At 46.9% G+C, this 26,337-nt stretch overlaps 3 long non-coding RNA genes across 7 annotated transcripts in view; 1 reads left to right on the top strand and 2 right to left on the bottom strand.

Moving 5' to 3' along the window:
• LOC120095616 (uncharacterized) overlaps positions 1-13,603 on the top strand; it is a 40,617-nt gene extending 27,014 nt beyond the window's left edge. For 2 of the 4 annotated variants that reach the window (XR_010056260.1, XR_005491218.2), the window contains exons 2-4: positions 11,279-11,437; positions 11,512-11,613; positions 13,439-13,603. This is a non-coding gene — a long non-coding RNA (uncharacterized LOC120095616). The remainder of the gene's footprint in view (positions 1-11,278; positions 11,438-11,511; positions 11,614-13,438) is intronic. The other 2 variants (XR_005491222.2, XR_005491219.2) reach the window with 2 other exon arrangements.
• LOC102554317 (uncharacterized) lies at positions 917-12,244 on the bottom strand. The gene is made up of 4 exons (NR_133666.1): positions 12,077-12,244; positions 8,228-8,437; positions 2,943-3,154; positions 917-2,860 (listed from the first exon to the last, which is right to left on the bottom strand). It is a non-coding gene; the product is annotated as an uncharacterized LOC102554317 (long non-coding RNA).
• A 4,437-nt stretch (positions 13,604-18,040) lies between the features above and the next one.
• LOC120095617 (uncharacterized) lies at positions 18,041-24,095 on the bottom strand. Of its 2 annotated transcripts, XR_005491223.2 has the most exons (3): positions 19,655-24,076; positions 18,707-18,885; positions 18,041-18,472 (listed from the first exon to the last, which is right to left on the bottom strand). It is a non-coding gene; the product is annotated as an uncharacterized LOC120095617 (long non-coding RNA). The 2 variants fall into 2 exon arrangements; XR_010056261.1 differs by having other exon boundaries at positions 18,707-24,095.
• Between the last annotated feature and the right edge of the window lie 2,242 nt (positions 24,096-26,337).

Here is a 26,337-nt window from a genome sequence, read left to right as displayed (position 1 = left end):
CAACACACAAGATACACACATACCACACCACAGACCAAATACACCACACACACACACACACACACACACACACACACACACACACACATGTACCACCTCTCTCTCTCTCTCTCTCTCTCTCTCACACACACACACACACACACACACATACACACACACCACACACATGTACCACCTCTCTCTCTCTCTCTCTCTCTCTCTCTCACACACACACACACACACACACACACACACATACACACACACACCACAGACATGTACCACCTCTCTCTCTCTCTTTCACACACACATACTGGGTGCCTGGGTGCACAGAATGCAGCACACACACACACACACACACACACACACCCCATACACACAGATACACACACACCATACCACAGACCAAACACACACACACACACACACACACACACACACACACACACACACACACACTGGGTGCATGGGTGCACAGAATGCAGCACACACACACATACACACACACACACACACACACACACTCTACAGGTATATGGCTCCTAGGGCAGGGCACACTAGCAGTGTGTAATTCATGTTTTGTTGGTAAATTGGCGTGTGCTCACTGAGCTCACTGAGAAGTTGGCTGAGAAGCTGCTTCCCATTTCAGACCAATTCGAGTTTGTCTCTAGGTGTCCTTCGAGTCATTAGAAGGCAAATGATTTCCAGTAGAGGTTGCGATTGCTAATACAAGGTGCCTGCAGTGAAAAGCAGAAGCCAGATGTTCAGCCATGGAGAGAAAGCTCAGTTGAGAACTCCAGCTGACTGCCGTGACCTCCCCAGACACTCAGTGTTTGCTGAGTGTGGTGGGTGCCCAATAGTGGAAATGCTGTCTCTGTGGGTTGCTACTGTTGGGGTCTGGGAATTGCCACACAAACCAGATGTATGTCAATCTCAGTTAAGCAAGAATAGTTTATTGAACGTGTACTGGATGTCCAGGTCCACAGGAAGGAAAACCAAACTGTGGCACCAGTTTGTCCTCAGGGCAGGGTTTTATAGGAAAACCAGGTTCATAAGTTCAAAGGCAAGCAGTGAAGTGCTACAGCATTTTTGGCTAACTGGACAAAAATTGATTGGTTCTGAGTGAGGTAAGAGGGGCGGTGGACAAGTGGGGAATAGGGGAATTCCAGAACACCGAAATAACCAGGTACAAGTGAATCAACCATACCATTTTGGCGTATTAGTAACATTCTTCAGTGTCAGTTAAAGCAGTAACTATGAACCTAACTTCACCTCATGAGTGATATGGAGTCTGAAGACAAAATGGCCCGAGCAGGCCTCAACGCTAGTTGTTCTTTTACTCAGAAGCCTCACCCGGAGACACCCTGTCCTGCCTGAGACACTGTCTACCAGGCACTGTAGCTGGCTGTTAGTGGAGCTTCTCTGGGTGGTTTCTGACGGACATCTTGTAAGCCTTTATGATGACACTGCTGTCCTGCTGTTTGGCTTTTTTGAGACAGGGTTTCCCTGTGCATCCCTGGCTGTCCTAGAATTCACTCTGTAGACCAGGCTGGCCTCAACTCAGAGGTCCTCCTGTGTCGGCCTGCTGAGCGCTGGGATTAGAGGCGTGCACCGCCACCTGTGTCCCACAGTTATCTGTGCTTCTGCCTGGGAGCCCTTTCCGGTGGGAGTCTGCTCTGCCCCGGACTCTCCTGGGAACCCCAGCTGGCTGTCTTCCCCTGTTGGTTTCTGCTGCATGTTTTGAACACCAGATTTAATGATGCTTTTCTTTCTTTCACTCTGTTTACTTACTTATTTTTAATTAAATTTAATTTCTTTTCTTGTGACAGGGTCTCACTATGTAGCCCTGGCTTGCCTGCAATTCTCTGTGTAGACCAGTCTGACCTTGAACCTAGAGATCCAGTCTTCTCTGCCCCCAAATGCTGGGATTAAGGGCGTGTGCCATTACTCTGTTAAGTGATTAAGGGCATGTGAACACTCTGGTTCTTTACTCTTTCACCTTGGCTCCGTGTCAAAACAGAAAGCGCGGCTGTCAGATTGTTCTCTGGCCCACACAGAACGTGGTGGGCCTTAGCTTTGGCTCTGAGTGGACTCTGTTGTGCCTCTGGCCTGGGCTGACTATGTTTATAATTGTGGTGATATGGCACGGCTTTGCTGGGCTTTGGGCCACTGTGTGTTTGGCAGATGGTTCACACAGGTGCTGTGGGTACCCACAGATACTGGCTGTACAGCAGGCTGCGTGGTGGGTGGGGCTGTTATCTGATTTACTGTTGGTCTGGCCTTGGATGTGCCTGGGCTCTGGGGACTGCATGGCTGCACAGCAGGCTCACCCAGGGTGCTGAGCTGGTACCTAGCTGACTGTTGGACTAGGTAAAGGTGAGCAGCAAGGATGGCTATTCAGTGAGTTCTCCAAAGAGGAAGGAAGATGGCCCACTTTGCAGGCTGTTAGACCTCGAGTGTGGTGGGTGTTGTGGTCCAGTCAGGTGTGTGATGGTGGGAGGCAGTGACTTCTGTCTTGTAGGCCTGGCCACAGAGACACATGGGCATGTCAGCCATGTTAGTATCAGCTTCCCCTCGGTCACGTCTGCTGAAGGTTAGGAAGCCATACTGGCAGAGCCTCAGGTCTTCTTCCTGCCACACTGGAGCTCTGAGCAGCCAGCATTGCGGTACTCTGGTCATCTATACAACATAGCAGAACGCCTGTGGAGTCTCCACTCTGGGTACCAGCCCCCAGAGCAGGACACATTGTATCAGTGGGTCTGGCTTTAAGATGGCACTGAGCCAGAGTGGCTTAGATGGCAGTGGATAAAGTATACAGCGTGGGTTTCAACTCTGTGGTGGTTCAACTTTGGACTCTGGGCAGTGATCCCAAGTGTGAGGCCTGTGAGGATGATAGGGGTTCCTTTGTAACTGCCTCACGTGGTAGTGGACAGCATTTGGGGTTGGCAATGTCTTCAGCCTACCTTGTCCTTGGGAGAAATTTGGCCGGATGCTGAGCGATCCCAGGCAGGAGACCACATGGATGAGCCTAGATGGCCTGCACACCTTGTAGTGCCGCTGTGAGGTTTTATGGGTTGCAGGGGACCCTGTCACCTCCCTGTCACTCTCCAACTTAGTTCCTCTGTCAGTGGAGCTGGAACGGAGCTGTGTGTGGGATGTTGCACTCCCTTTAGTGCTGGGGAAGATAAGCGACCGATCAATTCAGATATCTCGGTGACCTCACTCCCTTGGATTCCCCCACCTCGACACCGAAGAGCAAACTTTATTTCAAGGCCACTTAGGGACCACATAGACACAGACATGGGCCCATTGGGAGCACACAGACAGACACAGGCCCATTTGGGAGCACACAGACAGACACAGGCCCATTTGGCAGGTCTTTAGAGTCTCACGCTCCCTGCCCAGTGCACAGGACCAGTCAGGGGTTCTTCAGGTTGAAAATAAGAGGAAGTCTTGCAGCTGCCTCCAACAAACTCGCCCATTCATGGTATGGGTCCCTGGGGTCAGCTTACTGAGGGGACAGCTCAATTGTCAGTATTTACATGGTGAATACCTACCAACGGTGAGTAGCTTCCATGTTTTCAAAATAACCACAGACGTTTCATTCACATTCTGAGTAACTGAATGGTTACAAAAGTCAAAACACAACAAAACAAAACAAAACAAAAAAAAACCCCAAACACCTTTTCTGTTTCATGGGTGATGGGATACATTCACTCCTCCCTCACAAGGAGCGTCTGGAAGACTACTCATTGCTTCTGGAGTACAGTTTGTGCCAGCATCTATGATGGTAGTCAAATGAACCGAATTTCTGTGTGCTGCATGCTGGTGCTGGGGGAACTCATTCCTCCTGCCCTTGTTTAGATGCTCCAGGATTGGAACTCTGGTCTCCATTCGCTGGGCTGTCTCCTGGCTGCCCCATGGAGAGTCCAGTGCTAAGGATACTGACATCTTGGAGATGTTGTTTGGAAACCTGGAGACAGACTCGTGGACCACTATGCATCTAGACTGTGCTCTCTTCATTTCTTTCTTTCTTTTTTTTTTTTTCCTTTTTCTTTTCTTTCGGAGCTGGGGATCGAACCCAGGGCCTTGCACTTCCTAGGCAAGGGCTCTACCACTGAGCTAAATCCCCAAACCCGGATTTCTTTCTTTTTAAACCAAAGTTGAACTCTGTCTGAAGGATAGTGTGTGTAGCCCCAGGGTGGGGTGAGGCTGATGATCTGGTTTGTAGACTGCCACGCAGTTTCCCCAACTCCAGCTTTGCTCCTTGGACCCTGCTTGAGTTATGAGGCTCTTCCCTACCCCGAGGCTTTCTGGGGATTCCAGGTTATTAATCTGCTGCCTTCTCACAGGTGGCCCCCCTTTATCCGGTCTCCAGGCTTCCCTACCCCGAGGCTTTCTGGGGGTTCAGGGTCATTAATCTACTGCCTTTTCTCCAGGCTTCTCTTCTCCAGGACCTGACCTTTTAAGTTGATGTTTTAGAACTCACATAACCTTTCTTATCTGTTGCTCTCCCATTATCCCTGGGTTTTTAATGCCCCGATGATGTGAGCTGGATGTTTTTCAATAAGACCAGAAGTCTCTTGAAACATTAAGGCGCTTCCTCAAGACAGCCAGCTGGAGGATGAGTCAGTTTATTTGATTTGAGGAAAAAAACAGAGGAGGAAAAAAGGGTGTGTGAGGGGGGATTAAGGAAACCTGGGCAGAAAAAAGAGCTACTTACTCAGCCCATGCTAGTAGAGCCAAGGAAGTTCAGCATTTCTGTCAAGATCAAAGCCACAGGAGAGGTGGCTGCATAGAGACTTTCTGAGATGTGATGTGAACAAGAATGTTTGGACAGCTAAGGAGCTGCTGCACCGCGAATGCCCATGGCCTTTCCGTTTGACCTTATGGGTAGTTCTCCCTCATCCCTGAAACGGAGCAACACCCATGCCATCAACCGTTGCACAGTTTCTTTTAGACAATGGAAGTATTTCCGATGAGGCTATACCAGTGTACTAGGCCAGCTGAATGCCTAAGTTTGACTTTGCCTCTCAGCCTCTCTATGAACTGTAAATTATATCCTCTAAGTTCAACCACAAGCTATTGTTAAGGTACTTAGGTCTCTCTCTCTCTCTTCCTCTCTCTCCCTCCCCCTCTCTCTTTCAATCTCTCTTGCTCACTCTCCCTTCCTCCCTCCCTTCCTCCCTCCCTCTCTCCCTCTCTCTCTCTCCCTCTCCTTCTCTCCCTCCCCCTCTCTCTTTCAATCTCTCTTACTCACTCTCCTTTTCTCCACCCCCTCCTCCTCCTCTTCCTTTTTTCCTCACTCCAGTCAACAGCCACACATAGATCTACCCATACACTTTCCTTTATCTTTCTCCATAACTCTCAGCTTTAACTTCTACCAATGTGTCTTAAAATTCCTCTCTGTGGAGAAAATTCAGATCATAGCCACACTTTAGATGATGAGTTCTTAAGGCCACACATGTCCATTTGCTATGACTGCTGACATGGGGCTAGATAGTTACATCTTTGGCCTTTGTGTCACGTGGGACTTTGTATCGTCCTTGTACAGAGCACATCGCAACAGATCCCTTCTTATTTCCAGATGTTTTTCCCTTCTTTCGTTGAGGCAGGATCTCACATGGCCTCGGTTGGCCTCAGACTCATTAAGTAGCTAAGACTGACTTTGAATGCCTGACATTTCTGCCTCTACATATCAAATGCTGGGGGTTACAGGTGAATGCCTCTTTGCCTAGCCTTAGTTTAAAACATGACATCAAAGATGCAAAAGAGATATTCTGATCATGAAACAATGGCTCTTATCAGCATACAACGTGGAGCTGAGCCTTACAGCAGCCATCTGAAGTCAGTTTTACATTACATTACATCTGAAGTCAGATCAGTTATGCCATGTTTACCCTGATGCTGGAGCGGAGAGCTGCCCATATGTACAAGGTGGAGTCCTTCTTTCAGCTGTCCTTCATGGACCATCATTGTGAACCTGTTACTTGTAAGGTGCTGTCCTGAGTGGTCCTCAGGGGTCTCAGGTCATAGGTAAGGCCCAGACTCTCAGTTCACATTTGCCTGGGGTTCACTCCACTTCTTGTTGACCGCAGACCTGGAACACTTTCTGCCTCCTCTCCTCCATTGAGTGCCTCTGCTGTAGGCATACTGGGCCTTTCCCCAGGTGTTCCCACGGCTGCTCCACTTGAAGTGTAGTTCTTTGGATTTGCAAATGGTTTTCTTTCACCAACTCTGGCCTCTGCTCAAACTTGTTCTTACCGTAAGTGACAGCTCTTGGACAGAAGTCCTGTCAAGACTGGTGGAGGGATGATGACTACTCTATTAGAGAGACTGGAATGTTACAGGTCCAAAGGCTAATCCCCTTATTTTGGGCTAGATTTAGGCAGCTGCTTTCCAATAGCCATTCCTTGCTCAGCTCTAAGCTGGAGCTAACATCCACCGGGCTAATCGACTTTGGAATCTATTATGTAGCATCTGACGACCTCAGAAACAGATCCCCCAAGTGACTGCCTCTCTGGTGTATCCACCAGTGTATTTTAAACTGGCCTTGATTTATGACTGTTTTGTAATCTAGAAAACTTCATGAGACTGCTTCCATATTGGAACATGAAATTTGAGGTAACGAAAATCTGGGCCATGGCCACTCAAAACTGACTCCAGAATGAACTATCTCTTATTCCCTTTAAGATGAGAGCTGTGGGATTTGAGTCAACATTACCAAGTTTGGGGTTGGGGATTTAGCTCAGTGGTAGAGCGCTTGCCTAGCAAGTGCAAGGCCCTGGGTTCGGTCCCCAGCTCCGAAAAAAAGAAAAAGAAAAAAAAAAAAAAAAAAAAACATTACCAAGTTTGTCATTGATGCTTTCTGCCTCAAGAATGTGAAATTTTTTTCCTTTTCCATCTTTTGTGACATGAATGTTTTTACATATCCGTGCATGAATGCATGTGCTGGAAGGTTTCATCAACTTAAAAGAAGCTAGAGTCACTTGAGAGGAGGGAACTTAACTGAGGAATTGAGGCAATGCCTCCATCAGATTGGCTTATAAGTACATTCCTGTGGCTTACTTGATGGTTGGTTGATGTTGGAGGACCCAGTCTACTGTGGGAGGTGCCATGCCTGGAGGGTATAAAAGAGGTAGCTGAACAGGCCTGGAGACCAGGCCTGTCAACAGCATTTCCCCATGGTTTCTGCCTCTGCTTCTACTTGATTTCTTGCCCTGACCTTTCTCAATGATCAACAGTGGTTGGGACTTGTACACCAAACAAACCCTCTTCTTCCCAGGTTGGTTTTGGTCAGAGTTGGAGACACCTGTGTTTCCTGGCATCTTAACTTAGGGAATGGCACGGTTTCTATTGAAGAAAGAATTCAGGGAGGAGACAGAGAGAGGAAGGAAGCTTTATCAGTGCAAGAGCACACAACGGGGAGCGCAGACTACTGCAGAGGGTCACACCTTACAGACATGTTTTGGTGGCTTTTTGCAGAATCTGGGAGATGTGCAGTGTTACATAAACTCTTTTTATTTATTTAATTTTTCCTTACACTTATTAATTGAGCCGCTTGCCCACTGAGACATCTTTCCTCGCTGGCACTGGTTATTTTCCATTAGACCATCTTTATAGGTAATGCCTCATGCCTTTGTCATGTCACATATAGATTAAAAGGACTGACACGGTGTTTGAGGTCACAACTGGTTTCCTTTACCACAAAGTCCATTTGGATCCCCAGTCTAGGCAGGGTACAATGGTCTTTGCATCCTCTTTGTCTATAGTCACTCCTGTTTTCCCTTCAGTCGTTCCCCTTGACTTCCTTCTGGCTACCTTGTCACTCTCTCTTGCATCAATTCCTACTACATTCTGACATATGATGTATTTACATGCTGGCCTGCTTCCTCCCTTCGTGAACATAAAGACCCACAGGGCAAGCACTCTTCCTTTCACTCTCTGTTATATGTAAGAAAAAAGAAAGAATAAAAAGAAAGAAATTTGAGGTAAAGAAGAGAAAGAGAGACAGTCTCCAGAGCTTTACCCAAACGTAAGTGGTTGTTTGGCAAAGGGTGTTGAGCTATTACATGGAACAGGTCCATCTCTCATATAACTAATGAAAACCGAGGGACTCAGGGATAGTGCTGGCCAGCAAGTCAGTGACCTGCTGGGATTCCACACCAGTGGGGATGAATTAGATAGCTGTTGTTGTGTAACAATTACCCCCAAACTAGTTAACTGGTTCATCAGTTAAGAGTCTTACCCAAGGATATGATCAAGATACTGGCACAGGTAAAGCTGACTCTAGGGAAGTGTCCATCTCTAAACTCTCATGATTGTTGATAGAAGTCAGTTCCTTGAGAGCTGTTGGACTGAGGCCTTCAGCTCTTTGCTGGCTGTTAGCTGGAGGTGTCTTCAAGTCCTTGCCCTGTGGGCCTCTTCAACATGGTATCTTACTTTTCCAGGGTAGCATCTGTAGAGGGAATAGAGAGTTATCTAGTAAGGTGCAACACATAATCATATTTAACCTAAGCACATGTGTTGGGTCCTAGCAGGTCTGTCTTATTTCACAGGTTGGGAGCAAGTTAAAGGGAAGGATGACTTCAATATTGTGACTGTCAGAAAGCAGGGGTCATAGATGGCATCTTTGAGTTTCCTCATTGTGTATTCTGGAGCCTTGGCTCTATCGCTTCCTGCCTGTGTGGTCCTAGGTAAACTTCTTAACCTTTCTTTTTTTTTCCTTTTCTTTTTTTCAGAGCATGGGGACCTAACCCAGGGCCTTGCACTTGCTAGGCAAGTGCTCTACTGCTGAGCTAAATCCCCAACCCCACTCCTTAACCTTTCTGGGCCTTTATTTCCTTCTCTAAAAAGACAGCGGTGGCGGAAGTTGTGGCAATCCAGCTCACTTGAGTGGTGTGAAAGACAAATGAAAATGTAAAATGCTTAGAATAATAAAGATTGACAGTTGTCATGGCCACACCTTCGGGTACACAGGAACAGGTGTGCCAAGCACGCTCCAAGGACAGCCTTCCCCAGCTCAAGGGTTCTTCTTGGTCAGAAGAATGTTGTTTTCTTTTCTTGAGTAATCTACTAGAAGAGTCAACAGAGTTCCAGCCTTTATGCTGGAGACTAAACTCACTCAGCCCAGCCCTTACCTAGCATGTGGTGCATGCTATGGAGGCCACAGGAGCTTCTGCTCGTTTTTTCCAGTCAGCCTTTCTATTTTTAAATAGCTTAAATCTAATGCAGAGAACCCCTTGATGCCTTTCACACCTGGATGCGCCCATCACACTTAGAGTCTTAGGAAGCAGACATAGAACCTGAGGGGCCTGGGAGGGCTCGGAGATGTTCTTCACACCCTGCAGGCAACTGTTCTGAGAACACAGGTTTGGGTCCGAGAGCGCTTTGGAAGAGCTGTGGTCAGTGTCACCACAAGCGGGGTTCAGCATCCACCACACATTCTCTCTGGCTCCCTGTTAACCTTGTCTCACATGACCTTAGGTGGCCTCAAGTAAGAGGGGACCATCTAAGGACATCTTGTCTACCACAGCCCCCCAAACTAAAGATAGTAAAGAATTGGTGAAAACACATTCCTTTGTTTCCTCTTGTTCTCCCTTCCCTTCCTTGTTATGTTTTTGTTTGTTTGTACAGAGTCTCACTTTGTAGCCCAGGCTGGCCTTGGACTCCCCACAAACCCGCATGTCTCAGCTTCTTCAGCGCTCAGATTACAGATGCGTGCCTCCATATCTAGTGTAAAACATTTCCTCTCAACAATATTTGTAAGCATTACTCAAAGGTTCATCCTAGAGGTGGAACGTGAACATATGACCATTGCTTCAGAGACTCTAGAATATTCTATAAAGACCAGAGCCCATTACTTTGTCTGGCCTCAGTGGCAGAGGAAGAACCTAGCCTCACAGGAAGAGCCAGGGTGGGAGGATACCAGGGGGGAGGGTGCTCACCTGCTTACAGGAGAAGAGGAGGGGGATGGGGGAAGGATTGTGGGAGGGTGTTATCGGGAGGGGGCAGTGAGCAGGATGTAAAGTGAATAAGTAAAAAAATAAAAGACTATAGCCTATAAGGAACTAATAATCATGTGTGTATCATTTTGTTAGCAGATACTAATAGTATATATATTAATGGAGTTCAGTATGATATGAACAGGCACACGGCATGCTCAAGTTTTCTAAAACTTGAAGTACAGCCAGAACAACAAAGGTTTTGAGTCTTTTGCTTTGAGGAGAAGGTATTTTGAGACCTGGGAGCCAAGAGGAAACACTTGCTGTTTCTGCTTCTGGCTTCTTCTTCAAAGAGACTAGTCAGATAGAAACAGATGGGCAGAATAACCATGATGATTCAGAAGTCAAAGCAGAGACAAAGAGTAACAGTGGTCCGTGGAAAAGCCACCACTGTGCAAGCCAGAGACTGGTGATACCTGGGCTATGGTGCTGAACCCCTGAAAGCCAGAAGAGCCAGGAGAGGGAGGGCCCCCTGCACACCACATTTCCTAGTTTGACTCCTCATGTTTAGACTGTACTAAACAAAACTCAGAGAATAATTTTAAATGTAGAGATACTGGTGGGAGGGGGAAAGTTGGGTTGAAAAGGCTACAGAGAACTTTATCGGACATTGGTACTCTGAGGCTTCAGATGTACCAACGAGTGATGTGTTAGAAGGCGTAACTCTTTGGATATTTTTTCTTTGCCTTTTAAAGAAAAATCAGACACACACCCCCTCTCTTTTTGTCTCTGTCTCTCTTCTGTCTCTCTCTGTCTCTCTGTCTCCTGTCCTCTTCACTCTTCTCCTCTCTTTCAGATGTCACATCTAGATACCCGGATACACTTCCAAACGCTGGGGTTACAGGCGTGGGTCACCACACTTGCTGTAGTAGAATCTAGCTCTTTCATTCCCTGAGCTCAGTACTTGGCTGTTCCCTCCTAGCTCTCTCTCTGCTCCTATCTCCCTAAGGAAGTTGGGCACAGATCTGCTGAGTTTGGATACGGTATATTTCTCAACATCCCGCCAGTCAAAGGCTCACTTTTATCTCGGCACTGTGGGGAGTGCTGGGGCTTAGTGATTGTGTCACAGTGAGTTGCTCTCAAAATGGACTGGGTCTCTTCGTTTTCACTCCCCTCCACTGCCACCCCCAGACATGAGGGGAGCAGCTTGGCCCACCGCACATCTCCACCATGATGGGCTGCTTACAATAAGCCCCAAATCATTGTGACCAATTGATCTTGGCCTGGAAGAACTGAAGTCTCCAGCACTGCAAGCCAAAATAAACCATTTTTCTTTTTCCTGTTAATTGTCTCAGGCATCGGGACAGTGCCTGAACACTGAGTGGTATATGAACCTCGCGCCCCACCGTGGCTCTGCAACTCCGACGTAAAGCAGGCAGGTGAAGATACATGACCAAGTAAGAAACTCCCGACAGTCAAAGGTCTCTCAGAAGAGATGGCTCACCCAAGAAATGGTAACCTAGCTTGCAGTGGGGAGAGGATTCTCGGTTTCTCAAACATTAACAAGAAATGTCCCTCTACTTTACAGTGAGCATCAAGGTCACTCGCAGACTCAGGAAGGATGGTGACCTCGAAACTGGAAGAAGTCTCAGCAAACACTCACAGCTTTACTGTTTCAGAGGAGACCAGGGTAAGCCTGACATGTGATCTGACCACTCTAATAAATAACCGTGGTGTGGGATGCTTCGAGGAGGTGGCGTCTGAAGGTCACATCAGCTACTGAAATTTCTAGCAACTAAGTGTGTAATTATCACATGGGCCACACACTGAACCCCGTATACATGCTCAAGAGAAATGCAAAGCATGTCTCTGTACGCAGACCTATGCTGGGGGTTGTAGTTCAGTGGCACAGCATTTGCCTAGCATGGACTGAGAACCCAGGGTTCCCCGACAGCTCAGCAAAACCACAGTAAGGTCACTCCTCACATCCACCAATAAAGAACTACTAATCAGTCTATGAACAAGGGGAGGGTTGTCCGATAACTGGAAAACTGCACAGTGAATCATTTGAGACATGTTAAGGTACAGAGAGTTAAAAACAAAAACAAAACCCACAATATCTGAAGGGGTATATTCTCCTTCCCTCAACTTACGTGAACTCTCCACAAGACGCAAAATCCTTGGTTCAGAGAGCAGCTTGGGATTGCTGGAGTTGAGACGGGTTGGGTCGGGCGTATGAAATGGTTGCTGGTGGCTAGGGGCTTCTTGTGGGGGTGAGAAAGCTCTGCAATGGGATGGATTAAGAATGTACTAGACAGCCGCCCACATCATATGGCTTTTGAATCACCCCAGTAAAAGGGTGATTTTTTTTTTCTTTCAAGCAGTGAGAATTTGTTTGTCACAGGATGCCCTGGCAGGTGTGAGGATGGTAACTCTTGTAGCTTTAGAGTTTACAGTTTCCTGTTTTCATGGTTTTGCATCTTGATTCTTTGAACAGCTTCCTGGAGGAGGTGATTTCTGTCATGTACAAGGCTGTGAGGCTGTGACGTTGGGATCAGCTTCTAGGCTGAATCTGGTTTAAGGAAGGAACCATGCAAAGATGAGGGGTCCCTTGGTTTGGTTTAGCAAAAGCCATTTGTCATTTTAAATGAGGTTTTCTAGCTATGAGTTCTTGGATCTAGAAGAAAAAAGGGAGTAGGCGTCGATTTTTAAAAACAAGATATTCTGTGAAAGTTCTTAGCTTTCCTTCTTCCTCGCCTTTGAGGAGGATGGAGTGGCAACAAATGTTTCCACTGGGCCTTTGAGTCTCAAACACTAGCTCCTGGTGACCGCCTCAACCTCTGCACAGTGTCTTTGCAAGAAATTACACTCAGTTACACAATAACTCCTTAAGTTTGGAAGAAGCTTAACTCGTTAAGTTTATAAGTAACTCCTTAAGTTTGGTCTCAAGAAGCTTAGACCTGTGCAGTTGTGGATAGCCCTGAACCTCTGATCCTCCTTCCTCACCTCCAAGGGCTGGGGTGACAGGCATGGACACCAAACCATGTCCTGTATGGGCTGCTAAGGCACAATGGAGAGAGCACTCTGCCAATTGAGCTACACTCCCCTTCCTCCCTACATCTGCTGCTGAGGATGGTCAGAGACTGCAAACATATGATCAAACACTGAGTCTCGAATGACACAGGAGTTATCTAGATGCCCACATGCTAAGGGTTTAAAGTTTACTTGGTGAGGTATTTTATTATTTGTTCATTGAGCTCCAAGATGGCTTTTAAGGGCAAAGCAAAAGTTGCCACTAAGGGTGTCATTTAAAAACTATTCTGCTTGGGGGCTGGGGATTTAGCTCAGTGGTAGAGCGCTTACCTAGGAAGCGCAAGGCCCTGGGTTCGGTCCCCAGCTCCGAAAAAAAAGAACCAAAAAAAAAAAAAAAAAACTATTCTGCTAACTAAAACAAAGACTACATTTTAGCAGTCTAAGAAGTATTAAGCTATTTTTACATGTTGTATTTTACACAGATGATGTGAGCTTCTGGGTGACTTGCTACACACAGCTGGAACTGAAAATCAGCTTTAACTTGGCTTTAGGTGGTGGTGCAGAGTTTGAGGTCAATCTGATCTACAGAGCAAGTTCCAGGACAGTCAGGGCTACACAGAGAAACCTGTCTCAAGAAGAAGGAGAAAGAGGAAAAAGAGAGGAGGAGGGGGAGGAGGAGGAGGAGGGGGATGAGGAAGGGGAGGAGGAGGAGGAGGAGGAAGAGGAGGAGGAGGAGGAGGAGGAGGAGGAAGAAGAAGAAGAAGAAGAAGAAGAAGAAGTAGTAGTAGTAGTAGTAGTAGTAGTAGTAGTAGTAGTAGTATTGATCTCAGTTCTGCAAGGATGGGGGTGTCCGAGATTGAGATGCAAGCAGATTGGATGTCAGATGAGAGGACCTGTTCTCACAGATGGTGCCTTCTGTTTGTCCTTGGATGGTTAGAAGAGATAACATCCCCTGTTACAGAGAGACTGGTCCCAACCATAGGACTCCATTCTTGTGACTTCGTCAAAGGTAACTACCTCTCACTACACCAGAACTGGATTTCAGCACATGTACTGTGCAGCTACCCCAAAGCTGATGCCTTCACATCAAGATAACCTGCATAGCTACATTGGTTTTGTCTGGAATAGTTTTCACTAGTTTTGTTTCTCTCTTGCCTATGCGTTTTGGTTAACTATATAGTTTTTAAATTTTATCTGCATGTATCAGTGACTCTAGTCGGCATCTTCACTTGTGCCAAGAAGACTTCAGTTGAAATTTTAAAAAGATACATTAACTCAGTCACTATTCTGAGTACTAACTGTATAGAGTGAGTCGTGCAGGTGCTACCACACAGGGAGGAATAGCAACATGGAGAGCTGCTTCCCAGGAAAACTGGTGTGTCAGAAAGACACTGCCCAGAGGTGATCAGAGGCCTCTGAAAAGAAACAGAGTTTAGCTTCTGATTTCCTGAACAAATCTGAGTGAATCCAGCTAGCTGAGAATTAAAAACAGAAGTAACCGTTTCCCAGAAAACCCAAGCCTATTAGGTCCTGCCAGAGGAGCCCTGGAATGAAAGAAAGAGCTGGCTAGCTAAGGTTGTTTGTGGTGCAATTTATTGAGGGATTTGCTGACAAGAGTATGGTCCTGGGTGACAGCAGGACCAGCGGATTCTCGATTTTGAGTTGACATGGGGGAGCATTATGTAAAAGTGGCTAAAACTGACTGCATCCAACTGAGTTTATGCCTGATTTAACTTGAGCCAATATCAAAGGTGACAGGCACATTCCTGGGATTGACAGTACCAGCACCACTGTCTGTAAAACTCTGCCCATTCTCCCATGGTTTTATTTGTGGTTTGTTGGGGAACAGTGCGGGGGGGGCAGGGGCACTGACTAGGGTTACTCTGATGTAGTCATGCTAGAACTGGCTGGTGATGGCTGTGGTCAGATCAACCCGGACTTCTGTAGCTCCTTCCAAGGTCACAGAACACAGGGCATACCAAAAGTCCCCATGACCCACCAGATCTGTTCGGTACAGTCGTGGTTCTCCACCTTGGTCTCCTGTTGGCATCACTTAGGGAACTTTAGAAATTACTGGTGTTGAAAGGGAAGCTGGCCGTGGTGACTCAGGCTTGGGGAGGCAGAACCTGGAGCATCAGGTACTCAAGGACAGACAGCCTCAGCAACATGAGCAACGTGTTGTTTCACACGACAAAGCACCCACAGCAATATAATAGAAATCTCCAAGAGGTGGGGAGATGACTCGGTGGGTAAGGGTGCTGCGGGCATCGGGAGCTGAGTTAGGATCCCCAGCACCCACCTAAGAAGCCAGCCATGACTGTGCATGTTTGAGACTCCAGTGTTGGGAGGGAGAGACAGGCAGGTCCCAGGAACTCACTGGCAGCCAATCTAGCCAAAAGGATAAGCTGCCGTTTAGATGAGGGACCCAATCTCAAATCAGTAAGGCAGAGTGACCTCCAGCCTCCAGTAGTGGCCTTCACACAGGTATACATAGGGACACATACCCACATTCTCTAGTGCAGGCATGTTTCACACACACACACACACACACACACACACACACACAGACAGACAGACAGACAGACAGACAGACACATATATCTCCCATATGCACACTCCAGCATACACCCCTGCACATACACATTCTACTGCATACATCACACATCCCAACACAACACAACACAACACATATATACAACATACCATGCACCATCACCACCACCATCACCACCACCAATAAGAGAACCAAACCAAAACAGAACAGGGCTGCTAGATGTCCACCCCAGAGACCCAAATGGTCATGGTAAGGCAGGGCATTTCCACACACCCCAACCCCATGTCTGCAAGACCATAGCAGGGGGTCCTGTGAGGAAGAACATTGAGTTTGTCAACAAACTGGGGTTGCCAGCTAGAGTCAGCAAAGGAGGTGGAGGGTGGGGAGGAGAGAGAGAGAATGGCTCTCAGGCCTTCTGTAAATAGGACACATTCAGCTAGGACATCTTCATGTCCCAGAAGACACCCTGCTGAGGTTGACCCTGACATCTTGACTGCTCAGAAATTCTTTTGCCCAGTGGGTTCTTCCTTCCTTCACTCCCTGGCTGTGAAGTTAGCAGCTTTGACACCTGGCTGCCCACATCCTCTCAGCACAGCCAGAGGTTGAGTACAGCCAGCACCACATCATCCACACCATCTGTCACAATCTCTGTGTGGCTTCATGGGCTCGATTGGCTGTTATTCTATGTGAGAGACTCCTGTAGAAGGATAAATGACATAATATACGGAGTGTATTTACCTCAAGTCCTGGCAAACAACAGGCTCTTAATATATATAGTGCTTTTCACCAGTATCATTTTTTTTTTAAAAACATGTCCAGTCAGGGTGAGGTGATGCCCTTTCATTCTAGCTCTTGGGAGTCTGAGACAGGAAGAGCATGACTTCGAGCCAACCTGTGCTACATGGCGAGACTACCTTAAAAGAAAAGAGAAAGGAGACAAGGTTTCGAGCACATCTATGGGGAAGACAACTGTTATCTCAATCCCCCAGACCTTAGAGAGCCTCTTTGAGCTCCTGGAGGAGAGTCAGGTAGTGTGAGTCAACAAAACTCAAGCAAAGGAGTTGCCACACCGTGAGCCAGCAACGCTCCGAGTCCTCTCTGTCCTCCTGGTTCCCATTGACCCCCTTATCTACTTACTCTTATGGATCTCTTGCTGTGAGCCCCCGCACTCCCCCATCCCCTGCCCCGCAGGTTCCTCACATCGTCTGAATGTATGCCTGAGTGTGAACCTCGCCTGGTGTCAAGGAGGTCAGAAGAGGGCCTCAGATCCCTGAGAGCTGGAGTTATGAGCAGTTGTACGCAGCCACGGTCTGCTGTGAGAGCCACTGGATGAATTATCCTTTCAGCTCCAGAAGTCACTCTTTGATTTGATTAAACAAGCAAACGTGGTCTGATCATTCTCATACTTGTTGGCTCATGGAGTCTTTTTGCTTTGGGGATTATTTACTCTGTGGTTTTCTTTGCCCTGCCTTTTTAAGAAAAAAAGCCTTTTCCTCTCTTGTTGGAGTGGTCTTGTCGCTGAATAATTGTTTTTAGTTCTCTTTCCCCTCTTGGACAGGGTTTTAACCTGTCCACCGTGGCCCTCTCAGACCTGGTGATGTGTGTGTGTGTGTGTGTGTGTGTGTGTGTGTGTGTGTGTGTGTGTCGGGACTGCCTTGCATAATCTGGTAACTTGTGAGTGTGTGGGCTGCTTGCCTAGTTTTGGGTCCTTGAAGCTTGGCCAGCTTTACTCACTAGGTTCCAGTAATAACTTATTCAGCTGAGATAGTCAAATATGTCTCCAGGTATTGCCTCATGTTCCCTGGGGGACAAAACCACCTCCCATGGAAAAACACCTCTCTGGTAATGAGATTGCTCTAGAGATTTTAATTTACATGTGTTTCAGAGAGATCAGTGTAATTTCTCTTTTCCTCCAAGTAACAAGAAGGCCGAGATTCTTGGATTTCAAATTTTCCCCTTCTAAAAGCCCATGAGGCCTCAATCCCAGACAATGAACTTCAAGCAACTAAAGGATGCTGACAGTGGGAGTCCTCCCCAGGAGAGAGCACAGCAATCGGCTATCCAGGACCAGGTGGTCAGTCCCGAAAATGTACAAATACAAATCATACAGACTGAGGAGGACATATTTAGGGAGATATATATATATATATATGCATATATATATGTACATATAACAACATTTTTAAAAAAGAGAGACCATGGATTTGAAAGAGTGTAAGGGTACAAGGTAAGGAATATAGAAGGTCTAGAGAGATGAAAGGGAAGGAGGAAACGATTGTAATTATTTTGTAATCTCAAACATGAGAGAAAAAAATGAAATGATATAATAAGAAAAAAATTTTTCTTTCATTTTAGTTACTTTAAAAAACTTCAATTGTTCAAAGTTTTAAAAAAAGAAACTATTTTTTTAGACAGGTGTCATTATGTAGCCCAGGTTGGCCTCAAGCTCACTCTGTAGCTCAGGTTGGCCTTAGCTCCTCTAATCTGTCTGAATGTTTCCTGGGTGGGGTAAAGCATGAGTCACCATGCCTGGATTTTACTCTTTATTTGCAAAGCTCATTTCTAAATATGGTGTGCATTATGAAACGACTAACAACATAGGTATTGCCCCATAGATAAGATTAAATGTCAAGATAGCGTAAAATCTACTTTCTTTGTGGTTTGTAAACAGTTTCATTTTCATATTCCTGATTCGTGGGGATCAAGAGGTTCCCACTCCAATTCTGTACTATAGAGGGCTTGTTTGACTGTTTGATATAATAAATCAATATTTGTTTTGATTGACCAATGTACTTCCCAAGTTTTCCTGCGTCCTAAAAATAGCACCTCTCCCGTCTGAGGTCAGTTTCCTTCCTCCTAAAACAGCCCTTAAGATCTTCAGTAAAGGTCTTTTGAAATCAAAGCCTTTGCTGGTCTGAGTCTTCATTGTTTTCCTTTTCCTGACATCTGTTCAGCAATTCTCCTGAAAAAAAAAAAAAATACAGGGCAGTGTAAACAAGGCCAGGTGGACTGGGTTTGGATACACTCGGAAGGGATTCCACCCTTCCTGGCATCTGTCAGGCTGTTTCCCTCCAAGAACGTCTGTTCTTTGTGTGCAGCAGGCTCACTCTCACGGGGTTTCTCCATGTTTGCACCGCGAACAAATTGGAATTGGAGATTTCTAGACTTGTATCTTACTGGCCATTTAGACACTCACACATTGCCCTTGCTGGACTCTTTGTCTCCTCCTCTCCGATTCAGGTCAGCTTCACGACAGAGCTCCTCTCTCCTTTGGCTGTCTTGTATTAGAAGCGTCTAGTTTTCATCTTTCTCTTCTTCTCCTCCGTGCTCAGGAAAAGTCATAAGATGCTCTGTACACAGACAGTGTACTCTTGCCTAGAACATTCGAAACATCCTACTAGAAAGTATTTAGTTAAATAACATTCTTAAGATACATCTTTAGGATAACTATATTACCACAAACATACAGTTTATGAAATGCTAGTCTCTGATACCATGAAAGTTTTTAGGTAAGATTAACATCAGGAGATCTGGAGTAGAGTAGTTTGCTCTCTGGAATGTGGTGGACTGATCCCATTGGAGGTGGTATGAGAAGAAAACAACAAACAAACAAACAAACAAACAAACAAACAAACAAACAAACACACACTGAGGTCCTCCTGCCCTGAACTGCCTTTGAACTTGAACAGAGACAGTGTCTTCCCTGGGTTGTCAGCCTGTTGCTCTGTAGTGAGAATTTCGGTTTCTTTAAAAACAAAGCGATGCTGTGGGAATGTTTTTGTCCCAGGTGTGGGACCTGGGGCTGCTTCAGGTTGTCTGCAGCAGCTGACTAACCTTAGCCTAGTGCTCTGGCAGGGGCATTTTGTCAGTTACAGAAGCATGGCTGACCACAATCACAAATACACGCATTAAGCAAGACGATAATTAATTATTACAATTATGATTATAATAATAAATTTCTTTTAAAAAATCTTAAAAAAAAAAACAAAACCCAACCCACCATCTTAACCAAGGTGGTAGGCGAGGACAGACACCCAAGATTACCTCTGATTTTCACACTCACACCATGGCACGCCGGTGCTCCCACATACCAGGTGTGCACACACATGTACACACGCACATGACACAATTAAAAAAAAATCACCGATTCCCACTGCCGCTGGACAAGTTACAGCTACTGCCTGGGAAGGGACACACGTCCACATTCCCTGGGAAATAGGGGTCTGTGAGCGACTCATCTCCTGGGCTCCCCTCACTCTGCCAGAGCTTCCTCCATGGGAATGAACCAGATGTTCTTGGAGAATTTACGCCTGCCTTCAGTACTTTGCCGCTCTGCTTTAGCAGCTGGCCACTGGTCCTGATGGCTCTCGTTAGTGATAGGCTCCTTTGGGGCTCTGTGACCCACAAGAGTTACCCTGAGGTTTTGGATGACTACCTAGATAAGGGTGATTCGGAACTTGGAACCACAGGGACCACTGTGAGGTTAGTTCTCAGGAAAGATAGGGTTTGGCTCCATCGCTCAGAAACCAAGCCAAACCCCAGAGCAACCCAAAATGGTTTCCTTGTAGTATGTATGTAAAGATCTCAAAGACCATCAGGTCCTTTACGTGGCACTTGTGACTGTTGGGTGGGTGCTCTTCACAAATGTGACTGAGAATACTGGGATAGGGAATTGTCTGGAGTTAAGAAGGGAGACTTCATAGAAGAAAAGCAGTGGGGTGATACAGAGGGAGGGAGGAGAGGGGTAGATATGGAGGCTGAAGGAGGACTGGCGTGGCCACAAGACCAGGAATAAAAACGTTTGGAAGAGGCAGGGAGTAGATTCTCCTCAGAGCCACCAGAGGCTCCTTGGACACTTTGATTTCATCCCAGTGGTGCGGGAGTCTCAAACTCTGGAAATTAATTCTGCCACTTTAAATCACTGAGAGTGGGGGAGTTTATTTTGCTAGGAGTCATTCACTCCCAGCTCCCAGGGGGGCCTTAATCTTTGTGGTTATGGTCTAGAGCTTTTTATGAGAGGCTAAACCTGGAATTGCCTTTGAGGTGGATGTCATTGACAACCTCTGGGTTTTGCTGGTTCCTGAGGTTCGTTGTGGTAGGCTGGGGTTCCAGCTCGGTTGGTAAAGTGCCTGATAGCATAGGGACCCGAGCCTCCAGAGCCTCCAAACCCTCACAAACATGCGCTGGGTGTGGTGGTTCAAGCTTTCAATCCTGTTTACTCAGGAGGTGGTGATAGGAGGATCCTGGGGCTCTATGCACAGCTAACCCTGCCTATCTGCCAGGCTAATGAGACTCTGTCTCTGTCTCTCTGTCTCTGTCCCTGTCTCTCGCACGCGAGTGCGTGTGCACACATACACACACTCAGACACACATGCTCACACACCACACCACAGACACACACACACACACACACACACACACACACACATACACACGCACAGAGAGAATGGAGCCTAAAGAATGACACCCTAGGGTAACATTTGGCTTTCACGCACATATACACACACCTGCACATGCGTTCTCTCACACCTGCACAAGCAAACCTGTGTGCACACAAATACAGGAGTGATTGTCTTTAAACATTATGTCATCATTTTGGTGTTTTGTCGTGCCAGCCAGGGAGTCACCTGGTCGGTCCTATTGTGGGAAATGGAAGTCTGCATTTCTGTTGCTTGCATTACTGGAATCTTGGAAGCCCAATGACTGCAACAGTATCCATTCTCTTATCCTTATCGAAGTGGAGTGATGGACAGATTCTTTGATGAAGAGTTGGTGCAAAAGCTGATTTCTCAGGAGAATGCTATGACTTGGCTGTGCTGGAAGTTTGGTCCCCAGTATGGCAACACAGTGGGGGACCTTAGAGAAATGGGAATCTAGTGGAAGTGAATTAGGTCATTGGGGCTTGTGATGGTGTGAACATGCTTGGCCCATGGAGTGGCACTATTAGAAGGTGTGGTCCTGTTGGAGTGGGTGTGGCCCGGTTGAGTGGGAGTGGCCTTGTTGGAGTAGGTGTGTCACTGTGGATGTGGGCTTTAATACCCTCATCCTGGCTGCCTGGAAACCAGTATTCTGTTAGCGGCCTTCAGATGAAGATGTAGAACTCTCAGCTCATCCTGCCTGGATGCTGCCATGTTCCCACCTTGATGATAATGGACTGAACCTCTGAACCTGTAAACTAACCCCAATTAAATGTTGTTCTTTCTAAGAGTTGCCTTGGTCATGGTGTCTCTTCGCAGTAGTAAACCCTAACTAGGTCAGGGCTCTACTCTGCTAATAAATTGATTAATGTTTTGTGGAAATGGATCGAGCTTTGGTAGATTAGATTGCACTAGTTGTCTTATATCAGGCCAGGACTTTCTCCAAATCTCTCTTCTGCCTGTCCACCAGACATTTTGAGCCCACCTGCTAGCCTTCTCAGTGCGAAGTTGAAGGAGTCACGACTGTGAACTACCAGAATGTCACATTAAATAAACCCACTCCCTTGTGAAGTTCCCAGCCTTGAGCATTTTCGTTACAGTGAGACAGACCGCATGAAGCTGGATGGTGATTGTGTTTTCAGCGTGTGCCCATCAGGGGCGGGAGACGAGCGGATGAGCAGAACAGAGGTGAGCCTTATGTCCTTCTGACTAACAGCTAAACTCTTTGGAGAGTATGAGCAGAGCCCTAGCTTCCACGGATCCTGAATAAGGTTAAGACGGCCACCAGGTAGCATCTGAGGCCTGACACTTCCTGCTTTGCTGCCGTCCATCCACCTGGCGCTTCCAACAGTGTGTCTAAAGGAGCGTTATCATTCTCTCTCCTCAGTTTGTTGATAAGGAGGTGAGATGGCTAATCTTCATCTTCAACTTGACTCCATCTGAAATCAACTAAAACCCAAGCAGCCGGGACACCCGATGATCCATCCTTAGTCTGGATCAGCCGAGGTTGGGAGACCTATCCTAAATTTGGGCCACACCTTTTAGAAGGCATCCCATCATGTCCTGCACGTGCTCTTCTGCAGAAGGCCATCACGGGCTTTCTTATGGGCGTTATCAGGGGGGTTTAGGACCATTGGGGACCTTCTCTGGAAGACCAGCATTGGAGTACCTCTCAAAGAGGTTAGAGAGTGGGAGGGACATAGGATAACCTCGAAATAAACGTGTGGGTAAAAGTCCAGTATGATGTCATATGTGGACGTGCCAGTGTGTCCCTCCAGGGCTACAGTGCCCTTGAGGACCTGGGTGGCTACAGAATTCCCCAGGGCTTGTCTGGAAATCCCAGTTTGAGGGCAGCGCCAGATCAGAATCTGGTTTCAAGTCACAGTTTGGATCCTGCCATGAGTCAGCACGGGCAAATCTTCTGCATTGGGGGAGGGGCGGCAGAAGAGCTTCTGAGTGTTGTCTTCCTCACAGGAAGCATCTTTGGGGCACTTAAGGTGGCTGCTGACTGCTGACTGCTGGGAGGCTTCTCTGCTTTCATCGCTTAGGGAAGTGTTTCCTGCTGAGGTTAGCTGCCTGTCCAGGCAGACTCTCGGATGACACTCATGGAGGCTCTCTGTTATCCCGGGAGCCTGCAGGGCTGAGCTGTTTTGTTTTATGTATGTGAATATTTTGCTTACATGTGTATCTGTGTACTACGCGAGTGCCTAGTGCCCTCTGAGGTCAGAAGAGACCCACAGATCCCCTGGACCTGCAGTTATAGATGGTCGTAAGCCAACACGTAGGTGCTTTGTAAGAGCAGCAAGGGCTCAACCACTGAGCCTCCTCTCCAGCCCCTTAAAATACGTTTTAAAAGTGAAATAGAATTACATCACTTTTACCACTTTCTTTCCAGACTCCAACCCCTCCCACCCCATTCTCAAGTTAGGGGTGGGGCAGAGTGATAAGGGCTGAGCCACAGGTCCCGAGGGAGACTGGAGGCTAGCAAGCGCTTTGATATGCTAACAGGCATCACTGTTAGCCTTTTGTCCTGAATAGCTTACAGGCCAGACAGCTTTTACTGCTGTTGAAGGTGTCTTGACCACACAGGAGCAAGTAGGCAACATAGCCAGAGAAGGAAGACCAGGTCTGTTAGAGTCCCCGACCCTCAACAACCTCTCTGGGTCACGCTCCAGGGACCACAAGGAATGGCTCACAGTCCTTGCTCTAGCCACACCCAAGGCTGCTGGTCATACAAGCAGAAGCTTGAAGAGTTCTTCAGCCCCATACCTGGGGGCTAGCCTGAGGAATTAATTCAACGGGGGGGGGGGAACTCTTGAAAATGGGGGTCAACCCTGAGATTCCACCTTAAACCAGTCAGAATGGCTAAGATCAAAAGCTCAGGTGACAGCAGATGCTGGTGAGGATGCGGAGAAAGAGGAACACTCCTCCAGTGTTGGTGGGATTGAAAGATGATACAACCACTCTGGAAATCAGTCTAGAGTTCCTCAGAAAATTGGACATAGTACTACCTGGGACCCAGCTATACCACTCCTGGGCATATACTCAAAAGATGGTCCAACATGTAACAAGGACACATGCTCCACTATGTTCATAGGAGCCTTATTTTTTTCTTTTGGATATTTTTAAATTTACATTTCAATGTTATTACCTTTCCCCTCCAGACAACCACCGTCTCCCTTTGCTTCTATGAGGGTGCTCTCCCACCCACTCACTGCTCCCTTCCACCTCCCTGCCCTGACATTCCCTACACTGGGGCATCGAGCCTTGGCAGGACCAAGGGCCTCTCCTCCCATTGATGCTCAACAAGGCCATCCTCTGCTACATATGTAGCTGGAGACATAGGTCCATCTTGGGATGGTTGTTTAGTCCCTGGGAGCTCTGGGGGTCTGTTTCGTTGGTATTGTTGTTGTTCTTATGAGGTTGCAAACCCCTTCAACTCCTTCAGTCCTTTCTCTAACTCCTCCATTGGGGTCCCATGCTCAGTCCATGGATTGTCTTCGAGCATCCACCTCTGTATTTGTCAGGTTCTGGAAGAGCCTCTCAGGAGACAGCTATATCAGGCTCCTGTCAGCATGCACTTCTTGGCATTTGCAATATTGTCTGGGTTTGGTGAGCAGCCTCATTTATAGTAGCCAGAAGCTGGAAAGAACTCAGATGTCCTTCATCAGAGGAATGGATACAGAAAATGTGGTACATCTACACAATGGAATATTACTCAGCTATCAAAAACAACGAGTTTATGAAATTCGTAGGCAAATGGTTGGAACTGGAAAATATCATCCTGAGTGAGCTAACCCAATCACAAAAGAACACACAAGGTATGCACTCACTAAAAAGTGAATATTAACCTGAAAGTTCAGAATACCCAAGATACAATTCACAGACCATATAAAGCTCAAGAAGAAGGAAGACCAAAATGTGGGTGCTTCAGTCCTTTTTAGAAGGGGGATCACAATACTCATGGGAAGAAATACAGGGGCAAAGAGTGGAGCAGAGACCGAAGGGAAGGTCATCCAGAGACTGCCCCACCTAGGGGTCCATCCCATATGCAGCCACCAAACCCAGTCACTCTTGTTGATGCCAAGAAGTGCTTGCCTGATATAGCCATCTCCTGAGAGGCTACACTGAGCTGACCCTGAAAAATTCTCCTAAAAGGTCATAACACTCTGGTTGTGTTACTCCTGCTCTGTTATCTCAGTGTTCTGAAACTCCCCTGTTCACTACCTGTCCACCACCGCTCTGACCTTACCCAAGACCAACCGGCTTAAAGGTCAGGTGATAGTACTTCATTTAGGTAGCCAAAATGTAGTACTGCCTCCTCTCTTGCCTTCTGGAAGCCTGCCCTAAGAACAGACTGGTACCACAGCTAGGATCTCAAGTCCCTTTTTGTGGTCCTGATCCATCAGTCTTGGGGTGTGCATTCAATAAACTATTCTTGCTTAACTGAGATCGGTGTTTGTATAGTTTATGTGGTGATTTCCGGAACTCCAACAAATCTACTTTTCCCAAGCCCTAACAAATCTACTGTGGTGGTTTGAACCCCAACACTGCTATAACCTACTGTGGTAGTTTGAATCCCAACACTGCTATAACCTACTGTGGTAGTTTGAACCCCAATACTGCTGTAACCTACTGTGGTAGTTTGCACCCCAACAATGCTATAACCTACTGTGGTAGTTTGAATGAGAAATGCCCCTCACAGTGTTGGGCATTTGAAAACTTGACCCCCGATTGCTGGCACACTTTTGGGAGTTTTAGGTGGCATTGTCTTGTTAGAAGTAGCAAGGGATCAGCCTCTGAGATTAAAACACCTTGTAGTACTTCCCGTTGACTTTCTTCTTGCTTGGGGAGGAGATGTGTGCACTCAGCTTCCTGCTCCTGTTTGCCACCTGCTGCCATGACTTCCTGTCTGTCTTAGTTGACGATCTATTGCTGTGAGGAGATGCCATGGCCAAAGCAACCCTCATAAAAGAAAGCATTTAATTTGGGGCTCATGGTTATAGAGGGAAAGCGATTAGTGAAGGCATGAGACAGGGGTTGAGAGGTAGAACAAGCTCCACTGAGGGAGAGACAGAGAATATTGAAATGGAAGGGCCCAGAGCAAGGAGGAGGTGGGAAGACTTAGGAAATGGAGCCATAAATAGTAATCCTGCTAGAAGGAGAATCCCAAGAGACACAGGGAGGGTGACACTAAAGAGGTAAGTGCCAAGGATAGCATCCCAATCCAAGGTACCCCCAAAGGAATTAATACTTGTCATAGAGAGGTCTGAATCACAGTGGAGAGGTGTCCTTTTCTGTGTGTAGGGCACAGAGAACTTGTGACTTGCACTGAGCAGGCATCAGCGAACTAAAGGGACAGAATGGGCAGCTCCAAGAGGACACATACCCAAGCAGACATGATGCTTGG

Source organism: Rattus norvegicus, chromosome 11 (assembly GCF_036323735.1).
Source record: "Rattus norvegicus strain BN/NHsdMcwi chromosome 11, GRCr8, whole genome shotgun sequence".
Classification (NCBI taxonomy): Eukaryota; Metazoa; Chordata; class Mammalia; order Rodentia; family Muridae; genus Rattus; species Rattus norvegicus.
This window is presented reverse-complemented; position numbering and strand designations above follow the sequence as displayed.